Source organism: Diuraphis noxia, unplaced genomic scaffold (assembly GCF_037042655.1).
Source record: "Diuraphis noxia isolate RWA-SAM2 unplaced genomic scaffold, SU_Dnox_SAM2 contig0003, whole genome shotgun sequence".
Taxonomy (NCBI): domain Eukaryota; kingdom Metazoa; phylum Arthropoda; class Insecta; order Hemiptera; family Aphididae; genus Diuraphis; species Diuraphis noxia.
Window position 1 is genome coordinate 20,048,284 of NW_028301713.1, and position 6,669 is coordinate 20,054,952.

Consider the following 6,669-nt stretch of genomic DNA (forward strand, 5'->3'; position numbering starts at 1 on the left):
GAATCTAAAATAAAAAATTAATATGAATTGCATCAAAAGTTATTACATTAGTCTGGTCTTCTATAACATTCTGTATACCTGGTTTAAGTTTTAAAATATTTGTCAAGTACCTGAGGTGTTGGGGAATGACGTGTTCGTGATACATTATTCGGTTTTGAGGTTTGGGAATATACCAGTTCGTAAAACCTTTTTCGACGAGAGCCGTTTTAGGTAGAATCGAACAGTGGATGGGAGCCGTTAAGGTTACTAACAGGTCATTTTTTATCGTAACGCACACTTAAGCCCACGAAATTGATGTGTCGTTCAAAGTCCGTTCTCCCTAAATATGGTTTCACCCTAATGGGTTAGGTTAGGTGAAACAACGTACAAAATAATCAATTTTACTCTGTTGTGTTTAATATTTGAGTTATTTGATCTTTTATATAAAATTTAAAAATAACAACAAATATTATTTAGGTTCTCTGTAGGCTTGTTTGATTTAAAAACAAGTTATGATCATTGTAAACAATTTTAAATTGATTTTTTAATATTAAAATACTCCTAAATTGTTTAAAAATTAACTTATAGTAAAAATACTTACCTTCCAAATTGTTAAAAGGTTAATTTATTCTGATAATATAACAATGTACTTATAGGGTTTTTTTTTTTAAATTTCATGTGCACATATTAAATAACACCTTTAGGTAGGAAATAATTAACTTTCGTAGAAAATTTTTGAATATTTAATTCAAGATTCTTTTTCATAGTAGTTAATTCTATTACCAATTAATTAAAAAATAATAAACACAATTTTTTTTTTGTAGACATGCTTAGTTTAAATTTGGTCGAATTCAACATTTAAACAAAGACTAAAAAATTTAGTTACTTTGTTGTAATTGAAAAATATTATTTGTGATTTTGAAATTTTTAACGTAGTATGTTGTTATAATATTCTATACACACAATAACATTTTTAAATCCCATGTTTTCGGCAAATATTAATTCAACCTACTGTATTCTTAATATAACTAAATAAATAAGTTTAATAGTAACACACAAATATATCATACAATATATTACATAATATATGTGTACTAGTGTACTGAACTACTGACAGACCAAATTTTCTCAGAATCGGTTTTTGAATGCGATGATTTATAATTAAATTCAAATTTAACTTTTAAACGTTTCAGTGACTAATTTAATGTGACGACCAGTGTACATAATTCACTAATTCACCTCATTTGTTGCGGTCGCGACACATTTAGAATTTTTTTTATTTTCATAAAAGTCGATAAACGCTTACAATCACAATAATACCAATAATATAAGAACGAGAAATAAACTTGATATACAAAAGTTGATTATTTGAAAAAAAAATATAAAGGTAAAATTTTTATATGCCATAATTTAGTGTAGAACGATTTACTGTTTGAAAAAATAATATCAGTTTAGACTTCATAGGATAGAATAAATCACTATCATATAATATTATTAAATAGGTATTTAAAAGACAATTTCTTGTATCATATTTTTGACTGCCATTTTTCGTACAGGTTCTTATGTTGGTTCTGTAAAAAGTCATATAAAAAACATAAATGTTAGAATGTGTGTAGTGTCAGAAATAATTAAATATCCAGCAACAGTATTTCACAAATTTATTTAAAATCAACAAAAAAGAAATTTAGTCATTAAATTTATTCCTTAAAAAATATTAAATATGCAACCTACTATAGTCGTTGTAAAATAATGTTTATAAATGATATGAATATTATTATATAAATTTAAGAAAAATGAAAACTCAATATTTGAGATGATGAAAATATGCGTTTGTTTACATGTTATATTATTTCTTTATGTGTCTGAAATTAATTCTGATTCATATAATTTCAAATGTATTCCATACGAGATACAATTGAAAATTATATAAATGGTTGGTACTTATCGGTTATATCGTATATTATTTTTCGGTAAACTCACTACTTGAGGAGATCCATAAAACATAATATACTAATTATTTAAAAACGCTAAAGTTTTTGAAAATAATTGTTTAAAAAATATATTTAAACAAATTTTTATTTTTATTTTTTATTGTTTGACGCATCGTCAAGTTATCGATCTATACCGAAAAGTCGTATTGTGGATTATAATTGCAATACAATATAATAATGAAATATAAAAATGATATAAAACTCTATTGAATATAAGAATTATTTAGATGCATTATTAAAATAATTTATAACTGTTTGAGTACTACAATATTGGAATGTGTTTAAATTTTGTACCTTTAAACGTAATGGTTTTTATAAAGTTTTTAAGTTAGAGGTCAAAATCTAGGGAGTAGACACGGGTCTAGGAAAAATTGCATAATTTTAGAACCATCGATATTCAACCTATAAATAAAGGACTAACTATAGTAAAATCTATAATTCAAAATCGAACTATACATAATATCATACTATCAAATAGAAAATAACTATATGAACTTAAGTTCTTACTTTGATAAAATGTCATTGTGACTTCTTCATCGTAGAGGTTCACCTTAATAGAAATGACGGCATCATATAAATAATCATCGATTTTGAACGTTTCCTTGAACTGTTCCTCGGAAATTTCATAGAATGTATCAAATGGCATGTGACATTCTCTGAGGCCGCCAAAGTTTGTCACTTGCATACATCGTTCACAAACTACATGTTCGCACAGCTTATCGCGCACCTATGTCAAAAAATACATATACCTCTGACATACATTTACAGTTGATTGCGTTTGTGTGTGTGTGTGTGTGTGTGTGTGTGTGTGTGTGTGTGTGTGTGTGTGTGTGTGTGTGTGTGTGTGTGTGTGTGTGTGTGTGTGTGTGTGTATTTGCAAAAAAGTAAATCTAAACTCTTACCTCGATGATATCCGTTTTACAAAATATGCATTTAAATTGAATTATGAAAACAAAATTCATCGGTGGCTCAGCGTTCAGTTTGTCTGTAATGAAATAAAAATAAAACATCGTCAGTCAGAAACGAAACAAATCAACAAAAATGATTTTACCACATTGCGCTGTGTACCTTTTATCGAGTCCTTTTATACCAGTTTTGGTAGCGTTTATTGGTTTCAATAACCTTCAATCGATTCATCTTGATGAGTAATGACAGTTTAAAATAAAAAACTTGGCGAAGTTGATCGTTGAAACGTCTACTGGTAACAAATAAAAATTACTCTAAATATATACACTCTCCATCAAGAATATATATTGTTAATGAATTCAAACAAATCGATTTATCGATTACTTAGCAGATTGATTAGTGTCCCTAACACAATTTTAAAAATGATCATTTCATTATACTATATAATATAAGTAAGAATATAATAGGTAATTATGATTTATGCGATTTATATGATTATAAATACTATACTCGTACATGTAGATTTTATAATCATTTAGTGACTGGTAGCTGCTTAGGAACTGATTTGATATATTATTTTCGATTACAACGTTCTCATAATTTTCCGAATAACCATTATATGTATTTTATGTTCAAGAAATGTTTAAGAAATTTATCATTTTCATTTATCTCAACAATTAATTCCACTGCACCTGCTCGCCTATCAAAACACATTCGTAATCAGTAGCAAGACCGTAGCTGTGGGTGTGGGAGGTCCAGATTCCGGGTTTTTATAACTTAAAATGTTATTAATAAATAATTTTCATAACATTATTTATGAATGAATAATTTTATATTTTTTTTAAAAATAATACTAGTAAGAGTAAATAGTTTTTATATTTTGAACGTAAAAACATGTTGGATTCCTTGATTTTCGTCAACCTTTTAAAAAAATATATTTTTTAAATTCAATACTAAACTCGAATATAAATTATGACCTAACCTACTGTTAATGGATTCCATTAATTAATTAATTAATGGAATTAATGGAAATAGGAAATGGAAATGGGAAAATTGATTAATTAATGACATATTCAAAATCGTATTATACAGGGTGTATCAGATAGAACTGACTAAAAAAAAAAAATTATGCTAAATTAACGTACAACAAAGATTGTGAAAATTATATAATTAATAAATAATTTAAGAAATATACTCATTTCGGAAATAATATTGAAAATAATATTTGAAAAAAGTTATAACGCTCCAAAGTAATTTATGCAAAAAAATATTGATATTTAAAAAAATTCTAAAAAAAAAACTAATTGATTTAGATAAATAGTTTTACGATCAAAATACTTCTTTTAATTAAATTTACAAATTGGCTATTTTGAATTTTTCCAACAAAAATTTAATCAAATTTAAATTTTTTTATTTGTACTATTAAAAAATTGAAAATTTTTTTTATATTGTACGTATTGTAGCGCAAGGGTCTCTTAATAATAATAAAAAAAAAATTAAAAAACTATTAATTAGAACAAAAGTTATTCTGAAAGTCAGTTCTATCTGTTACACCCTGTATAGTTATAATATAATTTGTAATCACGCATTATTGTACATATTATATACGAGTTCTATATTACAGAAGAACAGTCGTTCAGGCATTATATATGCTACTTATCATATTAAGACATTGCAACAAGTAAAAATATATAATTGAACTGCCTTCCAAGTCATGATTAAATTAATAGGTAGGTATAACAAAACCAAGTGATATTATACTTACTCCGCTCCAGTTAGTCGGTATAATGATCACCGCAGTGGATATTAATGTCACGAAAAAAATTCTTCTGACTTTTCAAACGCAATTGACGTCCTCTTGCCACCTAGACACCTAAATACTAATATATTCCTTGTATGGCGGAACCACTGGAAAGGTTGTAGGCTTGCGGCAGTGTCGCTAATTGGTGGCCAAAATCAAGAAATATCGAATAGTGCTAGCAACATGAGAAACCAATAATCCCGTTTTTTGTTTTTACAGAGAAATTTTGTTTTAACAAAACATTTTGCTCCTCGCATATAATATTGCTGTGAACTGTGTTAGTGAAACACGAGTTTCAAAATTATTTAATTAATTAATTAATTTAATAATAAGTATATTGATCTAATGTTAATAATTTAAAATTTAATACAAGGTACTGTAATTTAAAAAAAATGGAAAATTGATTGAGACTTATAAAACATAATGCGTACAATATTGTTATAATTTCAATTATATCAAATTGTTTGATAATCAACATTAACAAAATCTTACCGTCTTTGACCAGAATCGTATTTTGTAATTTACAACTGAATTCAAATTGAACACATCCAAATTACAGTATAGTATACTCAATAGCGGGATAGATACTCAACATAATAATAAATATTATTACGAAACTTATAAGTAATTTAAACAACCACCATTATATAGCACCGCGGCATCTCGATTATAGTCAGATATTACCTATTAACGCCGCCAATGGAATTTATAATCATATGCCCTATACGCTTCTCGACAATTCGTTTGTTCTAAATATGTATGCTTGTGACAGTGGCAGCCATTTTCTTTTTGCCGACCTTGCTTGGGCTATATACACTAGCTACATTTCTAGACACGATTCACGTTATGTATTAATTATGTATTCCATATGCTCGTGGGCTCCCACACGAACATGTTCAGTACTAAGTGGAGCCAATGTTATTCTTCAAAATAATCACATAGCAATAAAATATAAATAGATTTGTTTTTATCTTTTGTTTTACATGTATACTGGTGACTGGTGAATAGATCATCTCCCCTACCCTCCCCTTACGCATCATAAACACGACATATCGAGTTTCGGGACGAGCAGACGACTATAATTAAGGCGCCGCCACCAGAATATTTTTTTATGTATCATAAGAAGCACTTCTCTTCGCGTTGGTTCATTGTTGTCGGCGTTTCGGGTGTTTCCCAAACACGATGATATATGTATAATGAACGGGTTGTAGGCGTGCGGCAGCCATTGTTGAACGTATAGCCGACCGGTTTAATTCATTGGTGGCATAAAATATATAATAATGTTCTATCTATATGTATCATTTTTGTTTTTATACATTTTTTTTATAATTATTATAATCAAATGTATTCAAATGTATTTTATGATAACGAAAATATTTCATGCTGTTCACTGCGACAACTTGCTATAGTACCCAACCCATACTAATATTACCTTCTTTGGGAACCAATAATTCACCCTTCACCTTCGGACTACAATGCGCATAATATAATAGCAGTCCGTTCTCGGAATTCGGAGAAACACATGTTCCCATGAATAACCTTTGTCTGCAGACTGTCACAATGTTAGTAGCCACTGTTGTATATATAAAAAAAAACAAACGTATATAATATATTTAGGTATAATATAATAAAATATTATATGGTTTGGTATAAATTTACAGAACGTGTTTGAATGTATGCGAGAGAAAGCACTTCGTTATTATATATTTTTACATTATTATTATATATTCATTATATACTTTTGTATTAATATTATTTGATTTCGTTAAGTATATAAAACATTATCTGGGGTTTGAGCAGCCGGTGGTGGTTTGGGTATTTCGTTTGATTAAAATTAACAATTTATTAAACAACTTGTAAGTATTATATTATTATAATACATGTTTTTCATTGTTTTATAAATATAATAAGTTTACTGCAGCAGCGTAAATGCAGATATAAAAAATATCTATTATAAGCCATAATAGCTAATATACATTTTGACAAAAAAGA

At 27.5% G+C, this 6,669-nt stretch overlaps 1 long non-coding RNA gene across 1 annotated transcript; it reads right to left on the reverse strand.

Annotated features, from left to right (window-relative positions):
* Positions 1-1,392: 1,392 nt before the first annotated feature.
* LOC149057002 (uncharacterized) lies at positions 1,393-6,345 on the reverse strand. Its single transcript, XR_016191163.1, has 5 exons — positions 4,642-6,345; positions 3,039-3,168; positions 2,873-2,955; positions 2,478-2,697; positions 1,393-1,550 (listed from the first exon to the last, which is right to left on the reverse strand). It is a non-coding gene; the product is annotated as an uncharacterized LOC149057002 (long non-coding RNA).
* Between the last annotated feature and the right edge of the window lie 324 nt (positions 6,346-6,669).